The 12100-nt window shown below is 38.4% G+C and overlaps 1 pseudogene; it reads left to right on the top strand.

Moving 5' to 3' along the window:
• The first annotated feature begins 264 nt into the window (after positions 1–264).
• Positions 265–11677, top strand: LOC105609457 (vomeronasal type-2 receptor 116-like; annotated as a pseudogene).
• Positions 11678–12100: the final 423 nt, after the last annotated feature.

Below are 12100 nucleotides of genomic sequence, written 5' to 3'. Positions count from 1 at the left end.
TGGACTGTATTCAATTCCTTCTCTCCTTGTTTTCAGGATGAGGAAAATTTCATGTCACTAGAGTCCAAGAGATGATAAACACCCAAACAAAACTCAGCTTCTACCAACAAGAAAGCTTGAGTTTGGGGAGGTGGGGAAGTGCTTGCTTTGTAAGTGTAGCCCTTCCATCTCTAATTTGAATACGTTTTCCATTTCCCAATCTTTCTCCTCTAACTTTACCCATTCCTGTATAAAATTCAATTTAGAAACAGTCCTGGGGAGCACATGTCCTTGGAAGAGAAAAGAAGTCATGTGGTGCAGTACGATATCCTGAATGCTGTGAGTTTTCCAGGTGATCTTGGGCTCCTGATTAAAGAGGGAGAGTTTGGCTCCAATAGTCTATATGATCAATGCTTGGTGATCAAGGAAGAGATGATAGAATGGCCTATTGGATTTAAAGAGGTATGAGAACTTTTCAAGATGAGATGTACACATTGTAAAACTACCAGAGTCCTCATATGAAATTATGCGTGCACCCATTAAGTCAGCACTAAACTCACCCTTTGATTGCAAAATCTTGATTTTATACTATGTAGCCTACAGGTGTTCTGAGCCAATGTCTAGCAGGAGCAGATTTGTATAGGTGCTTATTATTTCTTCTTCCAGCCAGTTTTATTGAGATAGAAATGACATACAGCACTGTATTTTAAGGGGTACAGCATAATGATTTGGGTTATATACATCATGAAATAGTTACCTCCATAAGGTTAGTGAACATCCATCATCTCATGTAGATACATAATCAAAGAAAAGAATTTTTTTCCTTGTGATGAGAACATTTAGGATTTACTCTTTTAACAACTTTCATGTACAACAGTGTTAATTATTTTGCTGTGTTGTACAGTACATCCCTAGGACTTAATTTTCTTATAACTGAAAGTTTGTATCTTTTAACAGTCTTCATCCAATTGCACCCCTCAACCTGCCGCTGGTAACCACAAATCTGAACTCTCTTATGAGTTTGTTTTTGAATATGTGGCTTATCGAACTATGTTACTTTCCCTTTTTTAGTTCTTGTTACATAATATCGTGATTCTTTCTATAGCTTTAAAAATGGTCACCACTATAGTTTGGATATATCACCATACAAAGATATTGCAGAGCTGGTGACTATATTCCTCAGACTGTACATCTCATACCCATGACATTTATTTTGCAACTGGAAGTTTGTCCCTTCTAATCTTCCCCACCTGTTTCTGTTTTCCCCCCAGCTTCTTCCCCTTTGGCAACCACCTTTTTGTTTCCTGTATCTGTGAGTCTGGTTTTTTTGTTTTGATGGTCATTTATTCGTTTGTTAAACATACATGTGAAATCATGCAGTTGTCTTTTTCTGTCTAAGTTATTACATTTAGCATAATACCTCCTAGGTCCCCATGTTGCCACAAATGGTAAGATTTCATTCTTTATTATGATAGAATAATATTCCAGTGTGTGTGTATATATATATATACACACATATCATACTTTCTTCATCAATTCATGCATTGATGGGCACTTGGGTTACTTCCATATATTGGCTATGGAAACTAATGATACAATGAATACAAGGGCACTGTATATCTTTTCTAATTAGTGTTGTTTTCTTCGCAGAAAAGATAAATGTGATTATTTTAAATTTGAGTGTATTTATTCATGCAGAAGTTGCGTGAGTGAAATGAATAAAGGTAGTGGATGTATCGGATATCCTGAACCTTAATAATATATGGTACAGGTCCTACTTCTGTTTAGATAAATTCAAGTTTTGGATATGAAATATCTCTTTTTAGATACCATTTACATTTTCCTTTTTTTTTTTTTGCATACCCCTTGATCATCAACCTAGACAGCATACTCAAAAGCAGAGACATCACTTTGCCAACAATGGTCCGTCTAGTCAAAGCTACAGTTTTTCCAGTAGTCATGTATGGATGTGAGAGTTGGGCTATAAAGAAGGCTGAGCACCGAAGAACTGATGCTTTGACCTGTGCTATTGGAGAAGACTCTTGAGAGTCCCTTGGACTGTAAGGAGATCCAACCAGTCCATCCTAAAGGAAATCAGTCCTGAATATACATTGGAAGGACTGATGCTGAAGCTGAAACTCCAAAGCTTTGGTCACCTGATACGAAGAACTGACTCATTGGAAAAGACCCTGATGCTGGGAAAGACTGAAGGTGGGAGAAGGGGATGACAGAGGATGAGATGATTGGATGGCATCACAGACTCGATGGACATGAGTCTGAGTAAACTCTGGGAGTTGGTGATGGACAGGGAAGCTTGGCATGCTGCAGTCCATGGGGTCACAAATAGTCGGACACGACTGAGCAACTGAACTGAACTGATCATCAGTCTTCATTCTACTTAGTTACCCAAAGTATTGGCCATAGTTTCCTTTAATTTTTGCACAGATAAAAAATCCCTGGTACTTTTTTGTTTGATTTATAAAATAATAATGCTTTGTACCTTTAATATGTTGCTAATTTTCTGACAAGCCAGTGCCAGAGCTGAGTCTGGACCCCAGAAGTGGGTTAGTAAAAATCTGTGCTTTGTAACACGCATTCATAGTCAACTCTTCCTGGCCAACACTTTATATATACATATAAATTTTTTTCTTTAAAAAAAGTCATAAACTGAAGGATAATTATTTTACAGTATAGGTTGGTTTCTGCCAAACATCAACATGAGTCAGGCATTGGTATATATATATCCCCTCCTTCTTCAATCTTCTTCCCCCCACCACCCCTCTAGGTTTTTACAGAGCCCCAGTTTGAGTTCCCTGAGTCATACAGCAAATTCCCATTGGCTATCTGTTTTACATTACACTTACTTTTTAAAGATACTTTTCATAGTGTGTCTACTTCTCACATGAATAGGTTCTCTTACCTGCAATCTTCTACCCAGCTAAGTGTGAAAGCATAGTAAAATATTTCTCTACATATAAAATCTCAGTATCATGACCACATAGATATTTGCATGGATAGAATTTGGACTGAAGTGGTTATATAGGAGAAAAACAAGATATGGTGCCAGGAATTATGAAATAAAAGGAATAATTTTGTAAAAATTTGGTTGTCTCTGTTAATAGTTAAGAAGAAAGAAAGAAGTGAATAACCCTAGGGTCCCACACATAGATGTCTAGTTAATATCACAAGGTAGGGGCTGGTAGGAGACAGAGAGATGTAACAAGATGAAATAGCCTTTCTTCTCCTGGGAGAACTGCAGATTTCCTGTGTTAGCAGCTAAGAACATGCAAAACTGTGACCAGTGATTCCCAATTTTTTCTTTCAGATACCAAAATCTGTGTGTAGCCAGAGCTACAACTCAGGATTCAGAAAAATTCTACAAGGAAGGCCAATGTGCTGCTTTACTTGTGTTTTTTGTCCAGAGAGACACATTTCCAACCACACGGGTATAAAAATTTAATCACCCAATGATAACTTCATCACTTTCCCCTTTCTTCTTTTTTTTTTTTTAATTTTTATCTTTACTTTATTTTACTTTACAATACTGTATTGGTTTTGGCATACATTGACATGAATCTGCCACGGGCATACATGCATTCCCAAACATGAACCCCCCTCCCACCTCCCACCCCACATCATCCCTCCGGATTATTCCTGTGCACCAGCCCCAAGCATCCTGCATCCTGCTTCGAACATAGACTGGCGGTTTGTTTCTTACGTGATAGTATACATGTTTCAATGCCATTCTCCCAAATCATCCCACCCTCTCCCTCTCCCTCAGAGTCCAAAAGTCTGCTCTACACATCTGTGTCTCTTTTGCTGTCTTGCATACAGGGTCATCATTACCATCTTTCTAAATTCCATACATATGTGTTAGTATACTGTATTGGTGTTTTTCTTTCTGGCTTACTTCACTCCGTATAATCGGCTCCAGTTTCATCCATCTCATTAGAACTGATTCAAATGTATTCTTTTTAACAGCTGAGTAATACTCCGTTGTGTATATGTACCACAGCTTTCTTATCCATTCATCTGCTGATGGACATCTAGGTTGTTTCCATGTCCTGGCTATTATAAACAGTGCTGTGATGAACATTGGGGTACATGTGTCTCTTTCTATTCTGGTTTCCTCGGTGTGTATGCCCAGCGGTGGGATTGCTGGGTCATAAGGCAGTTCTATTTCCAGTTTTTTAAGGAATCTCCACACTGTTTTCCATAGTGGCTGTACTAGTTTGCATTCCCACCAACAGTGTAAGAGGGTTCCCTTTTCTCCACACCCTCTCCAGCATTTATTGCTTGTAGACTTTTGGATCGCAGCCATTCTGACTGGTGTGAAGTAGTAGTTCATTGTGGTCTTGATTTGCATTTCTCTAATAATGAGTGCTGTTGAGCATCTTTTCATGTGTTTGTTATCTATCCGTATGTCTTCTTTGGAGAAATGTCTATTTAGTTCTTGGGCCCATTTTTTGACTGGGTCGTTTATTTTTCTGGAATTGAGCTGCATAAGTTGCTTGTATATTTTTGAGATCAGTTGTTTGTCATTTGCTTCATTTGTTATTATTTTCTCCCATTCAGAAGACTGTCTTTTCACCTTGCTTATAGTTTCCTTTGTTGTGCAGAAGCTTTTAATTTTAATTAGATCCCATTTGTTTTTTTGCTTTTATTTCCAGTATTCTGGGAGGTGGATCATAGAGGATCCTGCTGTGATTTATGTCAGAGTGTTTTGCCTATGTTCTCCTCTAGGAGTTTTATAGTTTCTGGTCTTACATTTAGATCTTTAATCCATTTTGAGTTTATTTTTGAGTGTGGTGTTAGAAAGTGATCTAGTTTCATTCTTTTACAAGTGGTTGACCAGTTTTCCCAGCACCACTTGTTAAAGAGATTGTCTTTTCTCCAATGTATATTCTTGCCTCCTTTGTCAAAGATAAGGTATCCATATGTGTGTGGATTTATCTCTGGGCTTTCTATTTTGTTCCATTGATCTATATTTCTGTCTTTGTGCCAGTACCATACTGTCTTGATGACTGTGGCTTTGTAGTAGAGCCTGAAGTCAGGCAGGTTGATTCCTCCAGTTCCATTCTTCTTTCTCAAGATTGCTTTGGCTATTCGAGGTTTTTTGTATTTCCATACAAATAGTGAAATTATTTGTTCTAGTTCTCTGAAAAATACCGCTGGTAGCTTGATAGGGATTGCATTGAATCTGTAGATTGCTTTGGGTAGTATACTCATTTTCACTATATTGGTTCTTCCGATCCATGAACATGGTATATTTCTCCATCTATTAGTGTCCTCTTTGATTTCTTTCATCAGTGTTTTATAGTTTTCTATATACAGGTCTTTAGTTTCTTTAGGTAGATATATTCCTAAGTATTTTATTCTTTTCATTGCAATGGTGAATGGAATTGTTTCCTTAATTTCTTTTTCTACTTTCTCATTATTAGTGCATAGGAATGCAAGGGATTTCTGTGTGTTGATTTTATATCCTGCAACTTTACTATATTCATTGATTAGCTCTAGTAGTTTTCTGGTGGAGTCTTTTGGGTTTTCTATGTAGAGGATTATGTCATCTGCAAACAGTGAGAGTTTTACTTCTTCTTTTCCAATCTGGATTACTTTTATTTCTTTTTCTGCTCTGATTGCTGTGGCCAAAACTTCAGAACAATGTTGAATAGTAGTGGTGAAAGTGGGCACCCTTGTCTTGTTCCTGACTTTAGGAGAAATGCTTTCAATTTTTCACCATTGAGGATAATGTTTGCTGTGGGTTTGTCATATATAGCTTTTATTATGTTGAGGTATGTTCCTTCTATTCCTGCTTTCTGGAGAGTTTTTATCATAAATGGATGTTGAATTTTGTCAAAGGCCTTCTCTGCATCTATTGAGATAATCATATGGCTTTTATTTTTCAATTTGTTAATGTGAATTACATTGATTAATTTGTGGATATTGAAGAATCCTTGTATCCCTGGGATAAAGCCCACTTGGTCATGGTGTATGATCTTTTTAATGTGTTATTGGATTCTGAATGCTAGAATTTTGTTGAGGATTTTTGCATCTATGTTCATCAGTGATATTGGCCTGTAGTTTTCTTTTTTTGTGGCATCTTTGTCAGGTTTTGGTATTAGGGTGACGGTGGCCTCATAGAATGAGTTTGGAAGTTTACCTTCCTCTGCAATTTTCTGGAAAAGTTTGAGTAGGATAGGTGTTAGCTCTTCTCTACATTTTTGGTAGAATTCAGCTGTGAAGCCATCTGGACCTGGGCTTTTGTTTGCTGGAAGATTTCTGATTACAGTTTCGATTTCCATGCTTGTGATGGGCCTGTTAAGATTTTCTATTTCTTCCTGGCTCACTTTTGGGAAGTTGTACTTTTCTAAGAATTTGTCCATTTCTTCCACGTTGTCCATTTTATTGGCATATAATTGCTGATAGTAGTCTCTTATGATCCTTTGTATTTCTGTGTTGTCTGTTGTGATCGCTCCATTTTCATTTCTAATTTTATTGATTTGATTTTTCTCCCTTTGTTTCTTGATAAGTCTGGCTAGTGGTTTGTCAATTTTATTTATCCTTTCAAAGAACCAGCTTTTGGCTTTGTTGATTTTTGCTATGGTCTCTTTTGTTTCTTTTGCATTTTATTCTGCCCTAATTTTTAAGATTTCTTTCCTTCTACTAACTCTGGGGTTCTCCATTTCTTCCTTTTCTAGTTGCTTTAGGTGTAGAGTTAGGTTATTTATTTGACTTTTTCTTGTTTCTTGAGGTATGCCTGTATTGCTATGAACTTTCCTCTTAGCACTGCTTTTATAGTGTCCCACAGGTTTTGGGTTGTTGTGTTTTCATTTTCATTTGTTTCTATGCATATTTTGATTTCTTTTTTGATTTTTTCTATGATTTGTTGGTTAGAAGTGTGTTGTTTAGCCTCCATATGTTGGAATTTTTAATAGTTTTTCTCCTGTAATTGAGATCTAATCTTAATACATTATGGTCAGAAAAGATGCTTGGAATGATTTCGATTTTTTTGAATTTATCAAGGTTAGATTTATGGCCCAGGATGTGATCTATCCTGGAGAAGGTTCCGTGAGCACTTGAGAAAAAGGTGAAATTCATTGTTTTGGGGTGAAATGTCCTATAGATATCAATTAGGTCTAACTGGTCTATTGTATCACTTAAAGTTTGTGTTTCTTTGTTAATTTTCTGTTTAGTTGATCTGTCCATAGGTGTGAGTGGGGTATTAAAGTCTCCCACTATTATTGTGTTATTGTTAATTTCCCCTTTCATACTTGTTAGCATTTGTCTTACATATTGCAGTGCTCCTATGTTGGGTGCGTATATATTTATAATTGTTATATCTTCTTCTTGGATTGATCCTTTGATCATTATGTAGTGGCCTTCTTTGTCTCTTTTCACAGCCTTTGTTTTAAAGTCTATTTTATTGGATATGAGTATTGCCACTCCTGCTTTCTTTTGGTCTCTATTTGCGTGATATATCTTTTTCCAGCCCTTCACTTTCAGTCCATATGTGTCCCTTGTTTTGAGGTGGGTTTCTTGTAGGCAGCATATATAGGGGTCTTGTTTTTGTATCCATTCAGCCAGTCTTTGCCTTTTGGTTGGGGCATTCAACCCATTTACGTTTAAGGTAATTATTGATAAATATGATCCCGTTGCCATTTACTTTATTGTTTTGGGTTCAGGTTTATACACCCTTTTTGTGTTTCCTGTCTAGAGAATATCCTTTAGCATTTGTTGGAGAGCTGGTTTGGTGGTGCTGAATTCTCTCAGCTTTTGCTTGTCTGTAAAGCTTTTGATTTCTCCTTCGTATTTGAATGAGATCCTTGCTGGGTACAGTAATCTGGGCTGTAGGTTATTTTCTTTCATCACTTTAAGTATGTCTTGCCATTCCCTCCTGGCCTGAAGTTTCTATTGAAAGATCAGCTGTTATCCTTATGGGACTCCCCTTATGTGTTATTTGTTGTTTTCCCTTGCTGCTTTTAATATTTGTTCTTTGTGTTTGATCTTTGTTAATTTGATTAATATGTGTCTTGGGGTATTTCGCCTTGGGTTTATCCTATTTGGAACTCTCTGGGTTTCTTGGACTTGGGTGATTATTTCCTTCCCCATTTTAGAGAAGTTTTCAACTATTATCTCCTAAAGGATTTTCTCATGGTTTTTCTTTTTGTCTTCTTCTTCTGGGACTCCTATAATTCAAATGTTGGAGCGTTTCATATTTTCCTGTAGGTCTCTGAGGTTGTCCTCATTTCTTTTGTTTTTCTTTTTTCCTCTCTGATTCATTTATTTCTACCATTCTATCTTCTATTTCACTAATCCTATCTTCTGCCTCCGTTATTCTACTATTTGTTGCCTCCAGAGTGTTTCTGATCTCATTTATTGCGTTATTCATTATATATTGACTCTTTTTTATTTCTTCTAGGTCCTTGTTAAACCTTTCTTGCATCTTCTCAATCCTTGTCTCCAGGCTATTTATCTGTGATTCCATTTTTATTTCAAGATTTTGGATCATTTTCACTATCAATATTTGGAATTCTTTCTCAGGCAGATTCCCTATCTCTTCCTTTTTGGTTTGGTTTGGTGGGCATTTCTCCTGTTCCTTTACCTGCTGTGTAGTCCTCTGTCTCTTCATCTTGGTTATATTGCTGCGTTTGGGGTGGCCTTTCTATATTCTGGGAATTTGTGGAGTTCTCTTTATTATGGAGTTTCCTCACTGTGGGTGCCCTTTCTTCTTAAAAAGGAGACCGAGGGCATAGGCAGAGTCATTGTGTACCCCCTTCTCAATTCATGCATTTATTATTACATCTACACATTTTATTGTCATAAATATATATAAATTTTACCATTTTAATCAGTCTTATGTGTAGAAGTCAGTGCTATTAAGTACATTTCAATGGCTGTGCAATCATTTCCATTATCCATGTGCAAAAATTTATCATTATTAAACTCTTTAGACATTAAAAAGTAACTCCCCTATACTCCCTGGAAGTCCCTTGTGAGCATTCTCCCACCTCCTTTGTCTAAGAACTTGTATATTCCTCGGCACCTCGTGAGTAGAACCATACAGTGCTTTCCTCTGGGGGTCTGGCTTATTTCAATTCCCATAACATTTTCAAGATTCATCCACTTTGCATCATGTGTTAAGACAATTTCATTATTTTAAAAGGTTGAATAGTGCTTCGTTGCATATAGATACCACCTTTTATCATTTCATTTGTCCTTCAGTGGACATCTGGGCTGCTTCCTTTCTTTAGGTTATTGTAAGAATAGTGTACAAATATCTACTTAAGGTACTGCCTTCGTATCTTTTGGGTATATATCGATATTTAGAAGGGGGTATCTTATTCTTACAGTAATGTTATGTGTAATTTTTTGAGAACTGACACTGCTTTTCACTTGAGCTATACCATTTTATACTCCTTCCAGTAATGTATGAAATTCCAATTATTTAACATCCTTAGTGACATTTGTTATTTTAACTATTATTTTGTAGAATAGCCATCCTAGGGGTTCAGTTCAGTTACTAAGTTGTGTCCGACTCTTTGTGACCCCATGAATCGCAGCACGCCAGGCCTCCCTGTTCACCGCCAACTCCCGGAGTTCACTCAAACTCATGTGCATCGAGTCGGTGATGCCATCCAGCCATCCCATCCTCTGTCGTCCCCTTCTCCTCCTGCCCCCAATCCCTCCAGTATCAGGGTCTTTTCCAATGAGTCAACTCTTCGCATGAGGTGGCCAAAGTACTGGAGTTTCAGCTTTAGCATCAGTCCTTCCAATGAACACCCAGGGCTGATCTCCTTTAGAATGGACTGGTTGGATCTCCTTGTAGTCCAAGGGACTCTCAAGTCTTCTCCAACACCACAGTTCAAAAGCATCAATTCTTCAGCGCTCAGCCTTCTTCACAGTCCAACACTCACATCCATACATGACTACTGGAAAAACCATAGCCTTGACTAGATAGACCTTTGTTGGCAAAGTAATATCTCTGCTTTTGAATATGCTATCAATGTTGGTTCCAATGTTGGTTTCCTTCCAAGGAGTAAGTGTCTTTTAATCTCATGGCTGCAATCACCATGTGCAGTGATTTGGGAGCCCCCCAAAATAAAGTCTGACACTGTTTCCACTGTTTCCCCATCTATTTCCCATGAAGTGATGGGACCAGATGCCATGATCTTATAAAGGGGTTATCTCATGATTTAGTTTGCATTTTGAAAACATATTGGTTTTGAGCATAATTTCATGTATTCAATACCTGTTTATATATCTTCTTTGGAGACATGTCCACAAACATCATTTGTTCATAGTTTAATTGGGTTATATTTTTGTTGTGTGGGTTTGTAGTACTGGATTGATTCCAGATATTAATCCCCTATCAAATGAAGATGTACAAATATTTTCTCCCTTTTATTCCACTGTGCCTTCACTTTCTTGATACTTACCTTGATACACGCAAGACTTTAATTTGGATAAAACCAAACTTACCATTTTAAAATTTTGACTTTACTCATGTACTAGGGAGAGTAAAGAGTTGGGAACAATCAGTACCTTTGTTAACTGAACCACAAATGAGCACACCCATTTCCACCACTTTAGAAGATTCTTTTTTTTTTTTTTTTTTCCCTGAAAGCATTGTCACTTGGTATAGTCTTAACTTGGTTTGTTTGAAGGTAACATCAGAGGGGATGAATACACACATCACAGAAATGGTGGCAATACTAAAATGTGATAAAAATGAATCGTGAAAATGAAATGCTGAGTCTTTTTCCCCAGGTGCACAGCATTGTGTCCAATGCCCAGACCAAGAGTATCCAAACAGGAAGAGAAATCGCTGCCTCCCCAAAGTCCTGACCTTTGTGGCTTTAGAGGGTTCTCTGGGGATGTCCCTGGCCTGCACAGCTCTTTACTTCTGTGTCCTCATGGCTGTGGTTTTGTGGGTCTTTGTGAGGCACCGAGACACTTCCATAGTCAAGGCCAATAACCGGGCTCTCAGCCATGTCCTGCTCATCTCCCTCCTCCAGTGCTTCCTCTGCTCCTTACTCCATCAATCATTCCCACACAGCCACCTGCATCCTCCAACAGATCACATTTGGAGCTGTGTTCACTGTGGCTGTGGCCACTGTTTTAGCCAAAACCCTGGCTGTGATCCAGGCATTCAAGGCCAGGAAACCAGGAAGAACCATGAGACGATCACTGTTAACAGGAGCTGCTATGTCTTTCCCCATGTGCTCCTTGACCCAGTGATTATCTGTGGAGTCTGGCTGGGAACCTCTCCCCCTTTCCTTGAGATGGACACTCACTCTGAGCCCAAGGAGCTCCTCATGCTGTGCAACAGGGCTCAGTCACTGCCTTCTACCATGTCCTGGGCTACCTGGGCTCCTTAGCCCTGGGGACCTTGTCCTCAGCTTTCCTGGCCAGAAACCTGCCTGACACCTTGAGTGAAGCCAATTTCCTGACCTTCAGTATGCTGGTGCTCCTCAGTGTCTGGGTCACCTTCCTCCCCGTGTCTGCCACAGCACCAAGGGCAAGGTCATGGCGGCTGTGGAGATCATCTCCATCTTGGCCTCCAGGGCTGGGCTCCTAGGCTGTTATCTTTGCCCCAAAGTGCTACATTACCCTCCTAAGACTTGAGAAGAACTCTCTGAAAGGTTTAAAGTATCAAACAGATTCTAAGAGAAATCTGCATTCAGGTTTTATCTCATAGTCAGTTGCTATTACGCTTGGCTTTTGAACAGTATACCAGATACATTTTATTCATTCCAGTAACAGAAAGCAGTAAGTTGCTATTACACCTGGTTTTTGAGCTGTATACCAGATAGATATTTCTTATTCATTCCAACAATAGCATCAGAATTGCTTTACGTCTATTTCACAGAAGATCTGTTCTCTAAGTCTCATTTAGAGTTATGGATAGATGTTCTATCTCAGATTAATGGCTCCTCAAAGCACCTGCTACTGAATCTAGCTGGGTCCTCTATCATTAAGAGAAGGCAATGGCACCCCACTCCAGTACTCTTGCCTGGAAAATACCATGGACGGAGGAGCCTGGTAGGCTGCAGTCCATGGGGTCGCTAAGATTCGGAAACGACTGAGCAAATTCGCTTTCACTTTTCACTTTCATGAATTG

The sequence above is a fragment of the Ovis aries genome, chromosome 5 (assembly GCF_016772045.2).
Source record: "Ovis aries strain OAR_USU_Benz2616 breed Rambouillet chromosome 5, ARS-UI_Ramb_v3.0, whole genome shotgun sequence".
NCBI classification, from domain to species: Eukaryota; Metazoa; Chordata; class Mammalia; order Artiodactyla; family Bovidae; genus Ovis; species Ovis aries.
Note: the sequence above shows the minus strand (reverse complement) of the source record. Positions and strands in the feature narration are given on the sequence as shown.